Genomic DNA, 10232 nt, shown 5'->3' on the forward strand with positions numbered 1-10232 from the left:
TCTCATTAGCATTCTTATAATCGATTGTATATATTTGGGCGCATGCAAAAATGTTACTTTTCAACTTGAAAATGACGGTTGAACGGTCGAGACGTCGTTTCCTTTTAACGTTAATTTCTTTGCTTCAAAAATGACAACAAAAGCACAAAGCAGTCTTTAGACTGCAGTCTGCATTTGGTACATTTTGAATTTTAGTTGTTGAAAAGGCTAGCGGATCACGTGCTCAATCTCACGTGATCCTGTAGTATCAATTGGTGACGTGGAGTTTATGCATATTTGTATTCACATGCAAGTTGTGCGTAAGGGTTTTATCAAAAGTGATAATTAAGCGTGGGTCACTATCAACACCAAGACAGTACAGCAGCACAGTGTAGAAAATCAACTTTGTCAGGTAGGTCATGGTTAGTTTTGTTGGCGGTCAGTATGACATTGAGCGGTGCTCGCAGTGTCGAACCTCACGTCGTTAATGATTGTCTTCCCGCTGTCTTCTGACCATTTTCCTTTTCTGTTCGGACATTCGTGGCAATCCGAATTGCACACTCCTTAGTTGTTCTTGGTAGATAATAGCTAAGAGAGAGAAGTTCTTGAAATACGCCTGATGCAAAGTAAGATAAAGACGTTTGTCTGGACTCCCGTAATCGAATTTCATTCGTGGAATTGATTTATGTCCGCTCAAAGAATCAGATTACCAAACAGAGTAAGCAATGTTCCCCGTTTGCGCGCACAAGAAGGAACTTTCGCGGGTGTAAAACTTGCTATACCAGTTTTAAATCGTTTCTTTGCTTTGAAATTGCCAGTGATAAGATTGTCTTATTTTATATCTTGATGATCCATCGTGTGTTTATCTTAGACATGACACTGAGAATACGATCCAGCCATTTGCTAGACCAGGCTATCAGGTTCCGATATTAATTCAGGGCCGAGTTAGACGGCTTATTACCGTTGTTAGGCAGTCATATACAGCTCTCCTCGTCGATCATTCAAGGCTAACTGGTCCTAAAGCCGATGTCACAAGCCGCGATTTAAAAAACAATTTCCATTGCTTCTAACACAACCTTTCGCGGAAAGGTAATTCCTTGTAACTGTAACATGGACCGGTCGACGGTTTTCTGCGACGATTTTTCACGAGAGCTTTGTAGACTAGAAACAGCAGCTCAAACTGGAAAAAAATCAACCACAGCGAGTCAGTGGGGATGAAACAAAGCAAGCAAACAAACAACTCAGTGTTAAAACTAAGAAATTTGCGCTGCTTAGCTGTGCGTGACAAACATAAATTGCACGTCATACTATTTATACGATGCAATTCGTAACGAACTGAACGAAGCCGGCTTTTTTGCCAGAATTGCCATAACCAACTGCTTTTTTTGTCTGAATTGACTAATAAAATACATTTAGGAATAGTTTTTGATAAAAACCTCAACCCTTGCCCCGAAAATTTGCGATTTGTCAAAGATTCGACGTTGTTTACAGCTTGTGATCCTTTTTTTCTTTTTATCCTGCGGACATATATAATAACTTGCAAAATCGACATTTTTGACATGTTTGTCTGTTTTCGACACCGCAAATGACCAAGATATTCAAACTTCAGAAAGAATACAAAATAATTATAGTCAAATTCAATTTACGTTTTTAAAATTATGCCAACATTTACACTACAGGCTTTATGCAAACAATACTCGAAGGTGATTATATTCAAACATAAGTGTGACCTTTGTCTACGGGATGCAAGACAGCCTTGATTAATAATTACCTAAATAATTTGATTTTTACTTAATAATTCTCTTGTATTGAAACTTGCACTACTTAAAATGTAGTTGAATGAAGATACTCCAGCACGATTAACAGGTAAACGGAAGTTATACAAAGAACTACAGAATTTTATCTTACTTACTTGCTAACATGAAATTGTATACTATTAACATTGACGATTGAGAAAAGGTTAATCAGATACATATAATTATGCATTTGAAGTGTCTGCAGACAGCTACCAGGGTGGGAGTCAAAGTCAAGCCTTGCAACAGCAACTGTTTCAAATACTCTCTTTTCGTTCGAATCGTCCCCGAGTGGAACGATGTACCTGTAAATGTTGTAGAGGCCAGTAACCGGAATCTGTTTGAGAAAGTTCTGAAATCGTTTTTACCTATTTCATAATCTAAAATTTTAGATTTTTAGTATTTATTCGTATTTGCAATGGAAACTTTAGCATCAGCTTTTTAATACATATTATATTATAGGGGTTTTCTTAAGATAGAGTCCAGTCCTCTTTAAACTCCCTTTCAGGGTGTTTTTTTGTATCTTATATTAGTTTTTAGTTGTAATGTCTTACATGTATGCAGGGAGAGGAAGGGAAACTAAAGCGAATTTAAATATATCGGCCGATGTTGCTTGAGCGGGAGCAATGCTAAAATGTGATCTATCACTGTAATTAAGGAGTAGAATATCTCACTTGCCACCGTACGTTAAGTATTATGTTAAGTATTAGTACCATATAGAGTAGTGATGTCGCAAGTATTACGAAGTTGATGCAACAAAACTCGTGCTCAAAAATATTACTTGCTCGCTGTACAAATCCTACAGCTCACATCAGAGCCACAGTTTATAATTTTGAACTGCATCAGTCTGATAGACAGATGGATACCCTAAATTGCGACATTTGCCTGATGGAAAAGAAAAAAACAATCTGACATTCCGTACAGAAAAAAAAAGGAAGATATTAATTACAGTTCGCACAAAAGCAGTTGTTACTATTTGCGGTCGGTTAGAAGCAAATAAAATATCTTAACAAGATGGTACTCCATTTATGTCTCACGTGGGTTTTTTTGTTAATGCTACGTGATCTTCGAAACCAAAATTATATTATATTCCAACACAGATTTATAGGCGTTTATATGTCCGCAGTGCGTACATAAGTGGTTTACCAGTTATTTTGTAATTACAGTAAGTTATGCCCCATGCCATTTTTCCGTCTTTGGTAAACTGCACCATAGTGATAACCATTAAAAAGACATGGCTTTTCAAGACTTGAATTTTCCTCCTCGCTAAAGTACATTTTCGATAATAATGTGTACAAATTAAAATGGTGGCGGCACCAGCAGTAGTGTCTTCTGTTCAAAATTAAAATAACTGAGTTTCCTGTGAAGCAAATCCTCAATTTTATGATAATTATAATGATAATAATAATAATAATAGTGATAATGACAATGACAATGACAATGACGATGATGACAATGACAACGACAATGACAATGACAATGACAATGACAATGACAATGATAATGATAATGATAATGGTAATGATAATAATAATCAACTTTATTTATTGAGGGTAGCACACAACAGTAATGACTGGAAAACCAGTGGCTCTCGTATAAATAATTACAGAATAAAAAAGATGTCGTGTTAAAAATTAAAAATATAGAAACTGATTCTCAAATATGCAGCGATTATATATCACAAAAAAAATGAGATATAAGATACACTAAAATATTAAAAAGCGAAGCAATGGATCTAGTCTAACAATTAAAACAAGAAACTTTAAAAGTTTACATGATAAAATGGTGTAATTCCTTATAACTGTCCCTAAATGTTTAAGAATGGATTTTTTGAAGCTGTTAAGGTTAGGTTGGTTTTTGATATGGGCAGGCATCATGTTCCAGAGAGGCGGCTAGTCGATACTGACAAAGACCTTCCACCCTCACTCTCCCGTTTGAATCGGGGGCAGACAAGGTATAATTGACCATGTCTGCTCGTTCTTCCGTTGACGTCTGCATTCCTTGCCACTGACGTTTGATGTGCCTGTGATACGCTGTAGTATAACTGTACATGTCTCTTGAGAGATTCACGTTATTTTATATTTGACAAGAGAGGCTGGGTGTCTAGGTGTAAATATTTCTTGCCGATCAGAAACTCGTCCCTGCGAAGTTTTGACTTTTATCCTTCTCTTCTCATAAAATGATTCGTTGCGTTACTTTTAAGAAGAAAAATAGCAAAATAACACTCGATGGACTTCAAGAAAGGCTTGCTTTAGATGTCAAAACATGTGAAATAAAGTTAATGCAAGAGAAGCAAGAGAATACATTTGCAAATCGTTAGTTTCAGTGCCCAAAGTAAACTTTGAAGTCATGATTGATCATCGCAGTTATACCCACAGCTCAAGGAGCTCAGTCACGGTTTGCACATTTTGAAAAGTTTAGCCTAAATTTTTCAAATTCGTCGTATGCAATCCGTGTCAATCTTCGCCATCCTTGACCATCTTTGTTCCTTTATGGTTTATTATTATCTCTTTGATGTTTTTCTTTCTTAGTAAACTATTGTTTTCAGGTTTCCTTCCATTTAAAGGAGATTTTGTAAGTGGCCAAAACAAAAGAAGACAAAACACCGTGACTGAGCTTCTTTAAGCAGTTGTGAAATTAAAGCCTGAAAAAAATTCAGGCTTGAATGGGATCCCGATCAAGCCTTCTTAATTTGTGTAATATAACTGCAACGATCAATCATGTCTTCATATCTTTCTCTGTAGTTCAAATATATGATTTTTCATATGTTCACCTGTAAAGTGAAATTTCGTAATGATTACATTAAATGTGCTCGTCGCGTGACTCTCTAGAGTGACAGTCGTAACGCGATATGCATTACAATCTATTCCAGGTCAAAGTCCATCTATGACCTCTTTATCAGACCTTATTTCCTTTGCTGCAAACGGTTGTCTATGAAATAAATCCCTGCGTGATCATCAAATGTACGTTTTTGTCCATATTTGGTATTAGCCTTCCTCGATGTGCAGGTACATTTTGTTTTGCGACACACACGAAGATCATTTCAATATTGACTTTACTCACGAGTCCATTCAGCAATAGACTTTTGTTTCACCAAATTGTACACTTCTGCCGTGCCGAACTGGGGATGAGCCGCTGGGACCCTGGAACTCTTAGCCCATCCCAGAGCTAGTTCAGCTTAATTTTGCTACCCTATACTAGAGTATACTCCCCAAATCCCCACACCTATCGACACTATTGAGGCTGATTTGGTAAATTTAAACTTGCCGATTTGATTTTTTATATTTTTGAGTGGCAATTCCTGCTTTCCTTAGTCTAGATAAAATCTTCAACCAACTGGTCAGTTTTGTGAAAAATGATACCCTATTCTAGACCCAAAAGCTCTGATTTATATACCCTATCCTAGAGTAAACTGTTTGAAAACCATACCCTTCACAGCGGCACATACCTATATAGCCCATATATGGTAGTGCCCCCCCCCCCCGGAGATTTCGTTCCCTCGGGGAGTTAGGAGGAGAATTGTTACGAGGCCTCAGTAAACCCTGGATTTGATTCGCCTCTGCCACGACGTCTGAATCAGAGTTGATTTCCTGCCGTGCTACAGTCGAACCAAATCGCAATTTTGTTCGGCACGGCAGAAGCACGACGTCTGAACTGAGCCTAAGCGGCTTCAGGGTCTGAGAGTTTTTAAAGCTAAAGCGAGACTATGCAAGACATGTTGTCTCGAGGATAAACAAAGGTTTTCAGACGGCTTTTCCTAAAAAAAAAATAATAATAGCAAAAAAATAATAATCCCTTGGCTTAAAGCCGTGGTTCTTGTCACATTGCCTTTTCACATTGAGCGCATGGCCTTAAGTGCGGGAAAACGTGTTTTGGCCGCGCTCCAAGTTTGAGAAAATGGCGGGAATTTCGTCGACTCGAGTAAACAAAAACGATTACGAACTTTACATACTTTCCCAATTTTCTCGGTAAGAAGCAACATTTTTTCGTCACTAATATGGAAAGCTGGTGTAATGTTTTTGTGGGAAATTAACCTTTTTTCGGACAAAATTAACATTAAGAAGGTTTCCGAACCCTTTATTTCCCCGTGGCATACAAGAAATTTTGATACGAAGACACGATTTTCCCACACATCCTAAGATTCGCATATTGCATCCATATAAGCACACCACTTAATGTATAAGCAGGAGAGCCTCACAGTCGGCAGGGGAAGCCTTGTTTTCCTAACAGTGAAATGCTGCAAAAATCATGCTAGCCCAAGAAGAAATACATCAACTGATCGGCATCCTCTTGGTCCTTATTACAGTCCTCAATCCTCTTCGCCATTGCTGCAGGCATTGCCTGGGCCATATGCATAAGTAGGGATACACAGAAAGCTGCGCAGTACGTTTTTCCACTCTGAATGCATGCCGCCTAACGAAATTACGAGTCCCCATTCCATGCACTTACGGACATGGCGTGCTACGTCAATGCCGTAGACCTACGCGGTCAAAGCGCCAAACAAGATGAGGCCTTGAACTTAGTGTCCTTATATAGTAAGCCACACAACTAGAGTCGGCGACAGGCAATTAGATTGGATTTAGTTAGAAGGATAGCCTGCTTGGCTTAGCTTGAGAGAATACTGGTTGAGGCTTTTCTGTTTTCTTTCTTTTTCTTCAAAGTAAATTAACCTTCTGAGAGAAGTAGTCTGAAAAGAAAAATGTTTGCCATGTGCTGTAAAAACAATTCACTAGCTGGATTCAAAACGTTCAAGTGTATTTCGCTTTGCTGTGAAGTTTGCACTGGTATTAATGCAAATACGTGCCCAAAAGATTTGCTACCGCACAGCCCATGATGAAATTATCACAGTTGATTTGTAGGGGTGAATCGCGTCTAGAGCCAAATTAAAAAAAAAAAAAAAAAAAGATCTGTAAGACAGATTTTAAGCTATTTTTGATTTCACATTTTTAGTTTACGATAAATCTGTCTTACAGATTTTTATTTTACTTTCCATGAATGTTAAATAAGAGCCAATTTCTAATTCCTGAAATTTTGAGGTGGGGTGATAAGGGCAGATTTTGAGAAAAAACGTGGATAAACCTTCTAGTGCTCAGTCTCTTCTTATGTACTCGGTCGTTCATTTTGGACATTTGTTGACGTTTAAATTGTTCAAGTTTCACATAGTATGGTAAAAGACTTCAGCAAACAGTAAAAAGACAAAGGAAAAACATCTTGGAACATTTGTCAAAATAGTTAGAAGTTGGGCTGTTATAATCCATCAAAACTACAGTAAGCGAACTTAACTAGGTTAGCAGAACTTATGAGTATGATCCGCAGCCCAGTAATAACAGACATGCCTTGTAGTTTAAGGAGGGGGGGGGGGGGGGGTAGGGAGTGGGTGGAGCTTCTTAACTACAGATTTAGAGCTGCTGCTAAGGGATTGCTTTAGGCGATATTTACAGGGATGCTATTTTAGAGTGTTTTGCAGTGCTAAATGGTGAATTTTATATCAAGGAACGTTTATTTTAAAAGAAATATGATTTCGCGTGCGTAACTAGTGCCAGTCCCCAATCTCTAAAACTTGGAAGAAAAGAGGAAGAGTTCCGATTTTTCTTGTGAATCAGAAATAACTTAGCCTTCTTTAAAACCGTACGCGTATGGAATTACTGTTTACACCTAAAAGAGGAAAGCTACTGTAGAAAGTCTGTTAACACTGATGCTTATTTTCTCGATCTCATAACTTTTATGATAATGCGATTTCATAAAAACCCATACGTAGCATTAAATTTTCGGATTTAGATGGCTTTTAAGTTTTAGGGTTTTTTTCTACTCTAGTCACATGACTGGTCAAATACGGCCGTGAGTTGAAACTTTTGTAGGAGTCTTCAATGGAATTAGCCTGTGCAAAAAGGTTTATTATTAAGAGGTCTGGTTTTCAACATATGACAGTTAGAAACCTTCAATAGCAACAAATTCATGACGAATTGGTAATTAAGAAGGACCCCCTTAAAGATCAGCATTTGTTTCCAAAACATTGACAATCGTCTCACCTTATCTTCTCATAGTCTTTCAAAAGGTGGAACACAAAGTCACAGTTCCCAAAATTTGATCACATTACCATTGGCTCCCAGTAAAATTTAGAGTTCACTTCAAGTTGCGTCTTCTTGTCTATAAGGCTCTGAACGACAAAGCACCAGAATACATAAAAGATCTAAATTACAAGCCTTGAGATTTCGCTTTCGGTTCCCGTGATCATTCAGGCTCTTCTATCTGTGCCAAGGGTGAAGTGGTTCCAGTCCACTCTTCCCTTAACAAGTCCCAACCTGGACATTAAAAAACAACAACAACAACAACAACAACAACAACAACAACAAACAACAAAACAAAACAAAACAAAACGAAAAACAAAACAAAAAAGGGATTGAAGAGATATTTCATAATTTCTTAGCTTCAATAGCTATAAGTCTAACTCGCCGTTTTTATTCTATTGGTACATTTTTTGGCATTCTTGATCTACATAGCAGTAGGTTGTGGTGACAATTATCTTTACGTGCACGATATGTCGGACGTAACCGCAATTTGTAAAATCACAGAAAGGAAAAAAAAAAAGGCTTCCCACTGGAATCAGCGATCCTTCTTCGGCCGAAATTTTAAAAGTGCATTCATCTTTGAATAAATGCTTCAATCCCCTCCCCTCCGTTTGTTTGTTTGTTTTTGCGGGGGGAAGGGGAGGGAGTGGAGTTGCGATAACTGAGAGAACTATGATCGAGTTGATTGTGTTGGGAGTGTTCATCACACGTCCTTTGTTTTTTACTAGGAAACTATCAGAGTAGAGCCCATCTCGTCAAGACTTGGAAAGCTTGATACACAGAACTAGCTAAGCCTAAAAAAGAACCCTCCCGATTATTATAGCGGAGCTCCGGCGGCCCTAAGGGCCGCCAAGCGGAGCCCCATACTCATATGGGAAAGACAAGGAAACCCATGAATGGATTTTCTCGACAGGTCTCAAAAACCGCTGATTGGCTGGGGACTTTTTTTAAGGACGCGTGCGCAGAACGTTGACCGCTGACTTACTGCGGGGATTGGAAGCGCGATCGAGTGACCATTGAACGGTAGTTTGTGTGAACTGCGCTTGATTGTGCTCTTTTCACCACAAGTTGGTGCTTTTTCCTTGGCCAGTTTGTCAGTATACTTGCACTTTTATCAATGGTTATTTATGAAGAAAGACTGGGTTGTCGAGGATGAGCATAAAATCAATGGACTGCAGTTGATGTTTGCCGACAACGACGATGTTAGCCTGCGCTTAGAGGAGCACAGCAAATTCGGCGCGAAATTCTGCTACATCCTTGCATTGGTTTCTGTTTGGGATTTGTATATAATGGAAGGATCTCTGGTGGATTCGTTTCCTTTTAAATTCTACCCTGGTCCCAGAGGTTTTTCTTCATTTTTCTTTTCGCGAAGCGGCGAGAAAGAAAAACCTCGTTTTTCTTTCTCGCCGCTTCGCGACTCGTGTTTTCACCACTTCGCGGCTCTCTCGTAGCTCTCTCGTGCGGAGAAAAATCAAGAAAAATCTCTGGGACCAGGGTATGTAAATTCAGAAGCGCTCCGCAAATTTTGCTTACTTTGATGTCATCAACCTTTTTCCTGTAATCGATCGTCGAACTTGTCATCCCCTCGATTCTCTGACTCTCTATTTGAGCTTTCTTCTGGTTCATCGTCGTCTTCATCTCCACTGTTTTTGTTTTCTTCAAGCTGAGCTGTCATTCGCATACACCTCAGCTCATACAGTAAAAGTCAAGAATAAGAAATTGGTAAGCAGAATTCTGTATACATATAGTTAAGAAGGTCATTAATAACTTACATTGTACAACTTTCAAAAATAATAGTTCATTATATTATGTCCCCTTCACAATACATGTTTGTGATGTTTCCACCTCCCAATAAAATTCCATACCAGTGGCCATAGCACCTGACCATGCAATGTCTTCATTACTTAAGAATTCGAAAACGGAAAAAACCAGGAGATTATTAACCATAATTATTTTACCACAGGTTGAATGATTCTGTTACAGTTTTGAGGCAATTTATTGCTTCTAAAGCCTCCTCTTTTGAAAATTTGATTTTCCTACACAGTTACAAAACTAGCTACCTTCTAAAATTAGAGTGAAGGATTTCAATCTTTTTCCCTGTGAAAACTTCAAGGTGGTTCTGAAAATTATGTGCCATACCTTAGCAGCACAAACCATTTCATGTCCTATGTCTTGCTAAATTCTTAAAGCACACTGCATTTTTTACAAACATAGATTACTTTCATTCCTTAAAACTTTTTTCAGCATTTGACCAGTTGAACTCTTTGAATAGCAGAGGGAGATGTTGAAGGAAGTTTTGGCAGTGATAATTTCCTCTTTCAACGGATACAACACCAAGGAGATGTTGAACGTCAATAGCCCCTTGCCAAGGGCGGACTGTGCCACCGTCCAT

This window comes from Orbicella faveolata, unplaced genomic scaffold (genome assembly GCF_042242905.1).
Source record: "Orbicella faveolata isolate gen_17 unplaced genomic scaffold, um_ofav_v1 contig_14, whole genome shotgun sequence".
NCBI lineage: Eukaryota > Metazoa > Cnidaria > Anthozoa > Scleractinia > Merulinidae > Orbicella > Orbicella faveolata.